Source organism: Hyperolius riggenbachi, chromosome 12 (genome assembly GCF_040937935.1).
Source record: "Hyperolius riggenbachi isolate aHypRig1 chromosome 12, aHypRig1.pri, whole genome shotgun sequence".
NCBI classification, from domain to species: Eukaryota; Metazoa; Chordata; class Amphibia; order Anura; family Hyperoliidae; genus Hyperolius; species Hyperolius riggenbachi.
Window position 1 is genome coordinate 140721396 of NC_090657.1, and position 14523 is coordinate 140735918.

The 14523-nt window shown below is 46.6% G+C and overlaps 1 long non-coding RNA gene across 2 annotated transcripts in view; it reads left to right on the top strand.

The window, feature by feature from the left end:
- Positions 1–1563: 1563 nt before the first annotated feature.
- The window catches only part of LOC137541534 (uncharacterized), a 571959-nt gene continuing 558999 nt past the window's right edge, over positions 1564–14523 (top strand). For both annotated transcript variants that reach the window (XR_011025201.1, XR_011025200.1), the window contains exon 1: positions 1564–1644. This is a non-coding gene — a long non-coding RNA (uncharacterized lncRNA). The remainder of the gene's footprint in view (positions 1645–14523) is intronic.

Here is a 14523-nt window from a genome sequence, read left to right on the forward strand (position 1 = left end):
CATCACACGTGTCCAAGTACTCCACAGTGTGGCTGGCAAGAAAGGGTATAAAAGAAGAAAAACTAATGACATGGCCTCCTTGTTCACCAGATCTGAACCCCATTGAGAACCTGTGGTCCATCATAAAATGTGAGATTTACAAGGAGGTTAAACAGTACACCTCTCTGAACAGTGCCTGGGAGGCTGTGGTTGCTGCTGCACGCAATGTTGATGGTGAACAGATCAAAACACTGACAGAATCCATGGATAGCAGGCTTTTGAGTGTCCTTGCAAAGAAAGGTGGCTATATTGGTCACTGATTTGCTTTTGTTTTGTTTTTGAATGTCAGAAATGTATATTTGTAAATGTTGAGATGTTATATTGGTTTCACTGGTAAAAATAAATAATTGAAATGGGTATAAATTTGTTTTTTGTTAAATTGCCTAATAATTATGCACAGTAATAGTCACCTGCACACACAGATATCCCCCTAAAATAGCTAAAACTAAAAACAAAGTAAAAACTACTTTCAAAAATATTCAGCTTTGATATTAATGAGTTATTTGGGTTCATTGAGAACATGGTTGTTGTTCAATAATAAAATTATTCCTCAAAAATTTACTTGCCTAATAATTCTGCACTCCCTGTATACTAGGAGCCATGACAGATTCTAGGAGGAGTCAAGGAAGGTGATTGTGCTGGTAAACTTCATTCTTCTTCCATTTGGCTGCACCATGCATCACCAGCTCCCTGTCAGTTATGTCCTTCTGCCTGTGCCCCTCTTCTACTTGCCGGTCTGCACCCAGGGCAGTCGCCCTGCCGGCACTGCCCTAGAAACTGCCTGCTAGGAAAACCTAATGAAATGCTAGCTATTTATACTGGGGACACCTACAGCTGGCTACCTATACTGGGGTCACCTATGTCTGGCTACCTATACTGAGGGCACCATATCTGACTACCTATACTGGGGGCGTGGTATGGGTTTGATAGTCTGGGGGGGGGGGGGCGCAATTTTTACAACCTCAGCCTGGGTGCAATTTAGCCTAGAAACTGATCTGGCCTTCATATAAAACAAGTGCAGCCATGATGGTCCTTATATAACAAGCACAGCTATTTTGGCCTTCATATAACTGCTGCTATGATCGCGTTCATCTGGATGGGTAGATAAAGGTCCCCCTTCCATAGTAGTTGTCATAGGTGTTATCTCCAATTCTGATCCTATGGTGAGCTTGTGTCCTTTTAAAACAAGAACTATCAAACCCAGAAATCATCATACAGCAAGTAATGCTGGAAACACACAATGCAATTTCCCTTCCTATCAACAAGTGATCAGACTGGAAGTTATATAGTGTGTACATGTCCAAACTGCTCCCAGTCAATAAAGGGATCGAATTTCCGATTATAACTTTGCAAGATCGGATGGGAAATTGCATCGTGTACTCCAGCATGACTGAATGACCATAATGTACTGGCCATTGTTTGATTGATGGATACCATGATCCAATATCCATTTATAGTTGCTTGTTCAGATCTCAGTAACATTTTCTTTTTTTTTTTTTTTTTACCAGTTTACACCAGAGTTCAAGGTTCCAAGGCTCATGGTAACTGAATTGTTGGTGGTGAATAATGGTCTCTCAATTTTCACAAAGCATTAGGATCATGCAAGTAAGTGAGAAATTGGAAGAAAGTGTATTTGCTGCCATTTATTGACTGGCTGTACGCATTGAAAAATGCAAGATTTTCAAATGTTTAAGGTGGCCACACACAGCATTCAATGTTTCACACAATCAGTTCAGCTATCCTTTTAGAGTTATTGAATGGGGAAGTCTGGGATTGGAAAATGATCCATTGGGCCACAATTCGGGGAATGGTGCTGTACAGACACACCGCTAGCTTGCAGGCTAGTGATGTGTTCTGTTGCTATAGAGGGGTAAAGGGACGATGACAGCAATTTCCATTGTTCTAGTGGGTTGAAAAAAAAAATCAGGAATCATTAAGGATCTGACATGCTAGATCCTTAATGATCCCTGATGTTTGAGCAGGATCGATCTGGTAAGCTCTGTACTGTACACACACATTTTCTGCAAACAACTCTCGGCTGAAACAGTTATCTGCCATTTCAGTCGACAATTATTACATGTGTGTATGTAGAATTACATTCCAAATTTAGCAGTTTTTGGAGGGAAATGATTGATGTTAAGATAATTTGATGTTCATGAAGAAACATTTGGCATTTGGTTTTATGATTGATTTGACCCTACTATGGAATCAATTGTTCTACTGTAAAACATGTATGGTTACCTCAAAGCTCCATACACACATTAGATGAAACTATGCCCTCCTGCCTAGAAACAGAACACATTGCTAGCCTGCAGGCTAGCCACGCTTCTGTACAAAGTGCTACATTGTTACCGAGGAATTGGGTACCGCACTCCACTGGGCGACATTCCATGTATGTGTATACGAGGCTTATGCTGGGAATTCATGATGAGATTTTTCAGCCGATTTACTGTCCGATCGATTTCCAAACACTTCTATGAGAAATCGATCAGAAAAACGATCGAAAATCAGATCAGACATGTCGGAAATTATCCATCGAACCATCTATCTGCCAAAAAATCTCAGTGTATTCCCAGTATTAGAAGTTGCCCTTTGAGAGCTATAAAGAAGAAACTTACTATTTCAAACCCCTTTTCGGTCCTTGTAGTTAGCCAATAAATGGTATCATAAGCAAACCAGAATATCTTCAGGCATCCTGCAGCTCACAGCACCGCCCCCTTTGTTTCACTTCTATAGTTGACGGATGGAGTAGCAGCATGTGTACAATGCATGGGGCAGCTCTGGGGAACTTAACAGAGTCGGGTATGAGCACAGCCCTGTGCCCTGCTGTGTGATTGCTTCACTTTCCCCTTCATTACCATGTCGGCTGTCCTTATTATTAACTGTATCCAAACTGCTCCTTGTCAATTCCATTGTTGGTAAGACGGGAAATTGCATTATGTGTATCCAGCATGATGTCCTACCATATTATTATACTGTATTGTGCGTGGCTAAGGGAGACCGTTCAGGAATCCCCCCTTGAAAATCCTGGGTTTGCCCCTGGGTATCACCCTCAAACTTAAACTTACTTCTTTATTCAGTGGCTTATACTGTACAGTACTCTGCTGCTACAAGTTTTCTAAGAAAAAATATCTTTGTAAATCTTATATATCTTCATACTTTGGAAGTATTACTGACACATATTGCTGTGCTGCTTCGGGTCCAGTAGTTTTTTTATCCCAAAAAGTACTAGTTCGGTAAGAGAAGAACGCTATTGCTGATGTCAGCACTAAGTGAATTTCTGCGTCAGCACTGGCTGGGTTTCCTCATACACACTGTAATTCAGCCAGTGCTGCTGAGTCTGACGGCGCTGAATTTTAGCGTGCACTTAGCAAGCTAGTCAGTGCTGACTTTGCAGTCTTTTTTAAAGGAACGATCACAACTTGGGATGAAATACTCCTAAACACGAAGCCAAATAGTAATGCAGTTACTGACATATTTTCTCTAGAGCTGTAAATGTGTTCAGTGCAGGCGTCTCGCTGGCAGGAAATGGTGAATGGGAGTGAGTGGACAAACCATAAAATGCACATCACCATGAATGTACTATATACTCCTGCCCTGTGTAATGGATTACTGTAAATATATAGATGCTGTAGGAATTGAAAAGTATGCATGAAATTTTACTTTCATGCATTGTACAGACTTCAGAAGTATAGAATAAAAAATAGAAATGAGAATTCTGAGTTTTTTTTCCACCAAAACAATTTGTTGTTGCTTTGGTTTCTAGCGAGTTTATTCTGATGTTTGTTTGTTTTTGTTTGTTTTTTTACTTATTTTATTTTTTTACCAATATAACAAATCTGTAGCTGCTGTGAATAGAAGTGGAGAATTAATATTTGAAGTAAAGTTCTTACTTTCTTGAGAAAAGCTCAATGCATTCCTTTTGAGTCTATAAACTGAAAGCATTGATGGCAAACACTATTTTAGTTTGTACTTTGCTGTTATATGCCATGTCAGACCAGACGGAAAATGTTGTCAATTGGGAAAGGTGGAGGAGTGGCGGTAGATAGACAGCCCACAAAATTTATCGAAAATCTGTTGCACCACAGCTTTGCACTGTTCGATAGATTTTCAATTGATTTCATGGTGAAATCACTTGAAATTCTGTGTGCAGAATATGGAGGGATTTGTTCAGATTAAGTTCAGAGAGGGACTGATCTGTTTGCCACATTGGGTGGCACTGGCAATCTTAAAGGAAACCAGAGCTGATCAAATCTAAAAGTTTTATACATACCTGTGACTTCCTCCAGCCCCCTTCGCGCAGATCGCTCCCACGCCGCCATCCTCAATCATCTACGTCTTCTTTACTGGGTCCCGTAACTTCAGCCAATCGCGGCCAGTCTGACGTAAGAGAAGTGCGCTCTTCACGTATCTCTCCAGCAGCTGCTGGAGAGATACATAGATGGCGTACTTCTCTTGCGCAGACTGGCCACGACTGGCTGAAGTTACGGGACCCAGTACAGAAGACACTGAGGATGGAGGCGTGGGAGCGATCTGTGTGCATGGGGCTGGAGGAAGCCACGGGTGTGTATAAAACTTTTAGGCAGCGGTCACACTTGTCTTTCAGTTTCTACACTTTGCAGAAAACTGAAAGACAAGTGTGACCCCTGCCTTACAGCAGCTAATGTAATTTATAGAGAAAACTGACAAATTGCGCAAGATGTCAGTTTTTTTTCTGCATGCGAAATCTGCATTAAAGTGTGACCTTGCTTATTGATTAACATGAGTTCTCAGTTGAAGTCAGTTTTTCTGTGCAGAAAACGCGTACGAAAGCCGGTAAGTGTGACCCCTGCCTTAGATTTGATCAGCTCTGGTACACTTTAAGGCGGTATGAATCCCAGCATTTCTTCTTTGCTCTAAAAGGTTATTTATAGCATATAATGTACTACCACAATTTTTTTTTATAGCAGAACAGCATTTAAACAGCTAAACACAGGACTTACTTTTTCATTAGAAAGCTCCCTGCAGTGAGATCTGAATCCAAATAGGTGATAGCATTAACATTATCTTGTGTTTACTTAACTGTAGCAATAGAGTAGTGTAAACATTCCCTGGCAGTGGAGAAACTCCTTCTTGATCAGACACAGCTCAGAATAATTCACTGGGTACTTTACAATATATAAATACTGTAGGTATGAATAAAATGTAATGGCTGCTTTCAGAGCAACTAAACTGTACTTTGGGAACTTGAAATTTCTAAATGAATAATAATACTTGCGCACAAAAGCAAATATGACAACTGTATGTAGGTTATAAAAACGAGAACACATTTTTATTGAATATTACTGTGTTTCCCAGAAAATAAGACACTGTCTTATATTAATTTTTGCTCCAAAAGATGTGCTAGGGCTTATTTTCAGAGGATGTCTTATTTTTTTTATTTTTTTTACAAATTTTATTTGAATTTTAACTGAGTAACACCCCATTGGGTCAATCCACATACAATAATGTACAGTTGTCTTTTACAAAATATTAATATAAGGTAATCATCTTAAAATAATCCATACATATAACTGAAATGTATATTCTTTTATAGATTAACCCCCAATAAACCCTCCCAAAGGCATCCCTCCCCCCCTGTCATTCCCGACCAGTTAACCTTATCTTTTATAACAAAGAATTTCAAGAAATATCTAGTTTCCCCAATGTGCCCAAAAAGTGCTCCGTTAAGTACCACTTAGTATATTTAAAATGTTCGATCAGGTTTTTGATATCCTGTTGAGAGTGCGTCATTAAGATTAATAATTTCCATTTCTTGAAGGATGTCTTATTTTTGGGGGAAACACTGGTAGTTTTCCTATACAAAATATATATACTGCATGCCATGCTAAAACACAAGCAGCATGCACAGAGCTTGTGGTTTGTAGATATTGGCTCTAACTTACAAGAAATTGATTCTGCTGCTCATGTGGGTAAGAGTCTATTTCTTGCAGGCAGAGAACTGTCAGGCTCCCTAGAGCTATGATAGGATAAGCTGTTTGTCCTGGGAAAAGGTGAAGAGGTGATGTGCTGCTGATGCTTATCACGACAGATCAGGAGGGTTGGCTCCAACAAAAACACAAATTGCCTGACACACATATACAGGACTGTAGAACTCACATTATACTGCTGCTCTGCTGTATCCAGGCTTTGTATTGAGCGAGACTTGCTGGTGTCATGTGGGCTGCTAGGGCTTACATTCGGGGTAGTCTTATATTTCAAGCATGCTAGGAATTCCTGCTAGGGCTTATTCTCAGGGGATGTTTACTTTAGGGGAAACGCGGTATATCAGAGTTTAATACCACTTTAAGTGTGTATGGCCAGCATAAAATACATTTAAAGATAGACGTGTCAAACCTTGCAGTGTCAACTGATTAGAACAGGTGTTAAAAATAATGAACAGTGCCTGCTGCTAATTATTTCTGCCCACAGCAAGATGGTAGTTTCTGTACAGTTTCATAGCAACAGTTCACCATGCTGTACTGTTACTATGGTTGTAAAGATGTGCAAACTGACCATACAGTAAGTTTGGGAGAGTCTTCGTCTGCTGCCAATTGAAATGAAAACCTCATTTCGTCACATTAAATTACAAAGGTACTTGTGCTTCCTATTTTTATAGCAGTTTTATTAGAAATTGTGAATTTCCCTTTAACATGCAGTTACAAAAAGAATTGTGTTACACAGTGTATGTGTTTGCTACATTGAAGTAAGTTTTATCTAGGCCATATCTAATATCCAGTGGTGCTCACCGCCAAGTCGTGATCACGCTTATGCGTGGATTCACGACCATTTTGACGCATTCCGCCTCAGACACGCTAAGCCGTGAATAGATTTTCAACCACGAAAATCTACTTCGCGTGAATGCGGACAGAAATCCGCATTCACGCTCGTGAAACCCGGTGCTGAAGTCGTGGTTTGCGGAAATGCGTCAAACTATGCGGAAGTGACACATTGCAGGCCAATCAGAGTGCCCCAGCCAGGCCCTAGCAACCAATCACAGGAGGGGAGCTATGCCCTCCCCTCCTGAATATAAAGCGGCGGCCATGATGGAAAAGCTCTGTCCTTGCTAGACTCTGGTGCTGAGAGGATTATCTCCAGGCCATTGTTGTTTGAGCAAGTGCATTTATTGTGTTAAAAACAAAGCGGTTTTTTTGCTAACACTGCTCTTATACTGTACACAGTTAGCTAGTCAGTGAGTGATTGCTGTAGTTAGTTGTAGTCAGTGTAGTGTAGTGGGAGTGTGGGAGTCTAGTGATTATTTAACTGTGTGTAGTGCAGGCAGGTTCAGTGCTGCAGTGTAGTCAGTGTAGTGGGAGTGGGGATTATCTGTGTGTAGTGCAGGCAGGCAGGTTAGTGCAGCTGCAGTGTTCACTTGCATATTCCAGTGACAGTTATACACTTGTACTATTTGCAGGCAGCCAGTCACACCGCCGGCGCCGCCACTCTCTGCCAGCGCTGTTCATTCATTCTGTCAGTGACCTTGTGCCGTGCCCAGTGCCCACTGCTCGCTCGCTGGCATATGAGCATCTCATTACACAGTGTGACATCCTTGTGTGCCCACTGCATCCTTCAGTGACCTAGTTGTATATCCAGTGCCCACTGCATCCTTCAGTGACCTTGTACTGTGCCCACTTCATCCTTCAGTGACCTAGTTGTATATCCAGTGCCCACTGCTGTGCCCACTGCATCCTTCAGTGACCTTGTACTGTGCCCACTGCATTCTTCAGTGACCTAGTTGTATATCTAGTGCCCACTGCTGTGCCCACTGCATCCTTCAGTGACCTTGTACTGTGCCCACTGCATCCTTCAGTGACCTTGTTGTATATCCAGTGCCCACTGCTGTGCCCACTGCATCCTTCAGTGACCTTGTACTGTGCCCACTGCATCCTTCAGTGACCTAGTTGTATATCCAGTGCCCACTGCTGTGCCCTCTGCATCCTTCAGTGACCTTGTACTGTGCCCACTGCATCCTTCAGTGACCTTGTACTGTGCCCACTGCATCCTTCAGTGACCTAGTTGTATATCCAGTGCCCACTGCTGTGCCCACTGCATCCTTCAGTGACCTTGTACTGTGCCCACTGCATCCTTCAGTGCCGTTGTACTGTGCCTGGTGCATCCTTCAGTGACCTTGTACTGTGCCCACTGTATCCAGTGATTCATTACTAGCAACATGTCTGGCAGGGTTTCGCGGGGTGAGAGGAAAGGGAGTTCAATTGCCTCAGCCACTTTTGGGACTGCTCCACGTCCAGGGAGAGGACGCCCAGCCGTACGTGGTCGTGATGCAGCAGAAAGGGGGGCAGCAAAGCCTGGGCCGAGTCAGCGGACGCCATTGTCCAAATATTTTAAAGTTTCTGGTCCCCGTGTGGTGGTTGAGCAAATGGACACGGTACCACCAATGTACTCTGCGTTATCACTGCCCGGGTCACCGGGTGCATTTAATTTTTTGGCCAGCACTATGACGCTGTGCTGCTACTACTACCACCAGTATGTTGCCATGGTCCTTCTGTGCTGCTGCTGCTGCTGAACTAAACGCCCGCTTTGTCCTCCTCCTCCTCCTGACTCAGTCGCTACCACGATACCACCAATGTACTCTGTCTGCGTTATCACTGCCCGGGTCACCGGGTGCATTTAATTTTTAGGCCAGCACTATGACGCTGTGCTGCTACTACTACTACTAGTATGTTGCCGTGGTCCTTCTGTGCTGCTGAACTGACCGCCCGCATAGTCCTTCTCCTGACTCAGTCACTACCACCACTGCACTCTGCATTCACACTGCCCGTGTCCACTGACAACTCTGCTGCGATGTCATTGCTAATTGCTGCAAAAAAACCAAAAAAAACAATTACAAAAACCTCCCTGGGGCCTTTTTGGCGTCAGCCACTCATCCTCCTCCAGCGGTACCTTCGCCGCCAAATGCCATTGGAACTCGCCTTTAGAGATGGGCCGAACCTCCGATTTTAGGTTCGCGAACCGGGTTCGCGAACTTTCGCGTAACGTTCGGTTCGCGTTAAAGTTCGCGAACCGCAATAGACTTCAATGGGGATGCGAACTTTGAAAAAAAAATAATAATTATGCTGGCCACAAAACTGATGGAAAAGATGTGTCAAGGGGTCTAACACCTGGAGGGGGGCATGGCGGAGTGGGATACATGCCAAAAGTCCCAGGGAAAAGTCTGGATTTGACGCAAAGCAGCGTTTTAAGGGCAGAAATCGCATTGAATGCTAAATGACAGGCCTAAAGTGCTTTAAAACATCTTGCATGTGTATACATCAATCAGGTAGTGTAATTAAGGTACTGCTTCACACTGACACACCAAACTCACCGTGTAACGCACCGCAAACAGCTGTTTGTGTAGTGATGGCCGTGCTGGACTGGTGCGCACCATGTCGAGAGTGCAGGTTTTGGTGGCTTTACAGCCCATATGGTCGCCTGGCTGATGTAGCTGAATGACAGAACAGTGACTGTCCAGCTGATCAAATTTGGTCTGACCACAATGAAGCAACGACCTTATTATCTTTTGTGTGCCCCCCGAGACACTCATCTAGGCGCCGGTCATTGCTTCATTGTGATACGCAAGCCCCTTCACCACGGCAAGGTAATGATCACGAAGGGGAATGGGCGCATGTACATGCCTTTTCTTTTGTTGTTGCAGCTGCCCGCAGTGCAGCCAGAAAAATTAGGCAGTCATGTACACGCACCAGAAAAATTATTACAGCGGCCTAAAAAATTCAGCAATCCGCCTGGAGTACCGGACCCTGTTGGTGGTGGCGGAGAAGGTAGTCAAGCGGCCTGCAGGCAGACATGCTGTGTGGAGGGACTGGGAGCGACTTAGTCTTCTTGGGGCAGGCCAGGCAGCCAGTCACACGGCGTGCAGGCAGAGATGCTGTGTGTGCGGGGACTGACTTAGTCTTGGGGCAGGCAGCAGCCCTCCGGGATCCATGCCTCATTCATTTTGATAAAGGTGAGGTACTTAACACTTTTGTGATTTAGGCGACTTCTCTTCTCTGTGACAATGCCTCCAGCTGCGCTGAAGGTCCTTTCTGACAGGACGCTTGCGGCAGGGCAGGAGAGAAGTTGGATGGCAAATTGGGACAGCTCTGGCCACAGGTCAAGCCTGCGCACCCAGTAGTTCAAGGGTTCCTCATCGCTGTTCACAGCAGTGTCTACATCCACACTTAAGGCCAGGTAGTCGGCAACCTGCCGTTCCAGGCGTTGGTGGAGGGTGGATCCGGAAGGGCTACGGCGAGGCGTTGGACTAAAGAACGTCCGCATGTCCGACATCACCATGAGATCGCTGGAGCATCCTGTCTTTGACTGCGTGGACACGGGAGGAGGATTAGTGGCAGTGGTACCTTGCTGGCGTTGTGCTGTCACATCACCCTTAAAGGCATTGTAAAGCATAGTTGACAGCTGGTTCTGCATGTGCTGCATCCTTTCCACCTTCCGGTGAGTTGGTAACAGGTCCGCCACTTTGTGCCTGTACCGAGGGTCTAGTAGTGTGGCCACCCAGTACAGCTCATTCCCCTTGAGGTTTTTTATACGGGGGTCCCTCAACAGGCAGGACAGCATAAAAGACGACATCTGCACAAAGTCGGATCCAGTACCCTCCATCTCCTCTTGCTCTTCCTCAGTGACGTCACATAAGTCAACCTCCTCCCCCCAGCCGCGAACAATACCACGGGAAGGTTGAGCAGCACAAGTCCCCTGCGACGCCTGCTGCGGGTGTTCTCCTGCCGCCGTCCCCTCCTCCTCCTCCTCCCCCAAAGAAACACCTTGCTCATCAGTCTGACTCGTCTTCTGCACACGACTTCTCTTCTTCCTCCTCCTCCCCCCTCTGTGCTGCCGCAGGTGTTGAGGAAACAGCTGGGTCTGATGAAAATTGGTCCCATGCCTGTTCCTGCCGTAACGGTTCCTGGTCACGCTCATTCACAGCTTCATCCGCCACTCTACGCACAGCACGCTCCAAGAAGTAAGCGTAGGGAATTAAGTCGCTGATGGTGCCCTCACTGCGGCTCACCAGGTTGGTCACCTCCTCAAACGGCCGCATGAGCCTGCATGCATTTTTCATCAGTGTCCAGTTGTCGGGCCAGAACATCCCCATCTTCCCAGACTGTTTCATTCTACTGTAGTTGTAGAGGTAGTGGGTGACGGCTTTCTTCTGTTCTAGCAGGCGGGAGAACATGAGCAGGGTCGATTTCCAGCGAGTCGGGCTATCGCAAATGAGGCGTCTCACCGGCATGTTGTTTTTCCGCTGAATTTTTGCAAATAGTGCCATGGCTGTGTAAGACCGCCTCAAATGCCCACAGAACTTCCTGGCCTGCTTCAGGACATCCACTAAGCCAGGGTACTTTGGCACAAATCTTTGAACAACTAGATTCATGACATGTGCCATGCAGGGTATGTGTGTCAGCTTCCCCATATGCAAAGCGGCAAGCAGATTGCTGCCGTTGTCGCACACCACGTTGCCTATCTCCAGGTGGTGCGGGGTCAGCCACTCATCCACCTGTTTCTTAAGAGCAGCCAGGAGAGCTGCTCCAGTGTGACTCTCCGCTTTGAGACAAGACATGTCTAAGATGGCGTGACAGCGTCGTACCTGGCATGCAGCATAGGCCCTGCGGAGCTGGGGCTGTGTAGCTGGAGAGGAGAACTGCCACTCAGCCAAGGAGGAGGAGGACAGCGAAGAGCATGTAGCAGGAGGAAAGGAGGTGGCAGGAGGCCTGCCTGCAAGCCGTGGAGGTGTCACAATTTGGTCCGCTGCGCCCTGCTTGCCATCGTTCACCACCAGGTTCACCCAATGGGCTGTGTACGTAATGTAGCGGCCCTGCCCGTGCTTGGCAGACCAGGCATCCGTGGTCAGGTGTACCCTTGACCCAACGTTCTTCGCAAGAGATGACACCACTTGCCTCTCAACTTCACGGTGCAGTTGGGGTATGGCCTTTCTCGAAAAATAAGTGCGGCCTGGCATCTTCCACTGCGGTGTTCCGATGGCCACAAATTTACGGAAGGCCTCAGAGTCCACCAGCCGGTATGGTAACAGCTGCCGAGCTAACAGTTCCGCCACGCCAGCTGTCAGACGCCGGGCAAGGGGGTGACTGGCCGAAATTGGCTTCTTCCTCTCAAACATTTCCTTCACGGACACCTGACTGCTGCTGTGGGCAGAGGAGCAGGAACCGCTCAAGGGCAGAGGCGGAGTGGAGGAGGGTGCCTGTGAAGGTGCAAGGGAGAAAGCGGCAGAAGCAGATGATGCACCTGGAGGAGGAAGAGGAGAAGGAGGGTGACTTTTCTTTTGTGTGCTGCTGCTGCTTTTGCTCAGGTGGCCATCCCATTGCTGTTTGTGCCTTTTCTCCAGGTGCCTTCGTAAGGCACTTGTCCCTACGTGAGTGTTGGCCTTTCCACGGCTCAATTTTTGTTGGCAGAGCGAACAGATGGCTTTGGTCCGATCTGAGGCACACACATTAAAAAATTTCCACACCGCTGAGCCACCCTGGGATGTGGGCACTATGGGGACCTCAGCAGCTGATGCTGAAGGGCAAGTTGGCTGGCTGTACATAGGTGGCGATACATGGTGCCGGACACTGCCACCAGCTGTTTCTGACGAAGAGCTGCCCCAGCTTCTTTCAGCAACTTCTCTCCTCCTACTACTCTCTGACTCCCCCTCTGAACTGTCCCCCTCTTCATCTCCTCTATTGGGAACATACAGAGGATCCCTATCATCGTCATCATCGTAATCATCCTGCCCAGCTTCGCTTGCCTCAGACAAATCCAAACATGCACCATCAGTAGGTCCTTCATCCTCCTTACACGTTACATCCATAGTGTTGCCGGGTAACTCAAATATATGAGCTGGTGAAAATTCATCTGGCTGTAACAACAATGGCTGTGCATCAGTGATTTCAACACTAAATAATTCTTGCGAAGTGTCAAATGCAGCGGAAGTGGTGCTAGTAGTAGCGCTGGTGGCTGAGCAAGATGAGGTGTTCTGTGTCGCTAAATACTCAACCACGTCCTGACAATCTTAGGAGGTGATGGGACGTGCCTTCTTCCGAGCACTGTACTGTGGGCCAGGTCCACACGAAATTACATTTACACGACCTCGCGCAGACCTGCCGGGTGGCCTTCCTCTGGCTCTGGCACTACCTCTTCCTCTACCTGTTTTGTCCATATCGGGTATGCACGGAGTGGTATATCACACTGCGTGCACTCACGTAGGTAGGTGGGTTCACTTAACTGCACAGGTATGCGCACTGATGCGGTGGGTTCACTGAACAGAACAGGTATGCAGTGGCGGGTTCACTGGACACAACAGGTATGCAGTGGCGGGTTCACTGAACACAACAGGTATGCAGTGGCGGGTTCACTGAACACAACAGGTATGCAGTGGCGGGTTCACTGAACAGTACAGGTATACAGTGGCGGGTTCACTGAACACAACAGGTATGCAGTGGCGGGTTCACTGAACAGGTATGCAGTGGCGGGTTCACTGAACAGTACAGGTATACAGTGGCGGGTTCACTGAACACAACAGGTATGCAGTGGCAGGTTCACTGAACACAACAGGTATGCAGTGGCGGGTTCACTGAACAGAACAGGTATACAGTGGCGGGTTCACTGAACACAATAGGTATGCAGTGGCGGATTCACTGAACAGGTATGCAGTGGCGGGTTCACTGAACAGTACAGGTATACAGTGGCGGGTTCACTGAACACAACAGGTATGCAGTGGCGGGTTCACTGAACAGGTATACAGTGGCGGGTTCACTGAACAGAACAGGTATACAGTGGCGGGTTCACTGAACACAACAGGTATGCAGTGGCGGGTTCACTGAACAGGTATGCAGTGGCGGGTTCACTGAACAGTACAGGTATACAGTGGCGGGTTCACTGAACACAACAGGTATGCAGTGGCGGGTTCACTGAACAGGTATACAGTGGCGGGTTCACTGAACAGGTATACAGTGGCGGGTTCACTGAACAGAACAGGTATACAGTGGCGGGTTCACTGAACACAACAGGTATGCAGTGGCGGGTTCACTGAACAAGTATGCAGTGGCGGGTTCACTGAACAGTACAGGTATACAGTGGCGGGTTCACTGAACACAACAGGTATGCAGTAGCGGGTTCACAGAACAGGTATGCAGTGGTGGGTTCACAGCACAGGTATGCAGTGGCAGGTTCACTGAACAGGTATGCAGTGATGGGTTCACAGCACAGGTATGCAGTGGCAGGTTCACTGAACAGGTATGCAGTGATGGGTTCACAGAACAGGTATGCAGTGGTGGGTTCACAGAACAGGTATGCAGTGGCAGGTTCACTGAACAGGTATGCAGTGATGGGTTCACAGCACAGGTATGCAGTGGCAGGTTCACTGAACAGGTATGCAGTGATGGGTTCACAGAACAGGTATGCAGTGGTGGGTTCACAGCACAGGTATGCAGTGGCAGGTTCACTGAACAGGTTTGCAGTGAT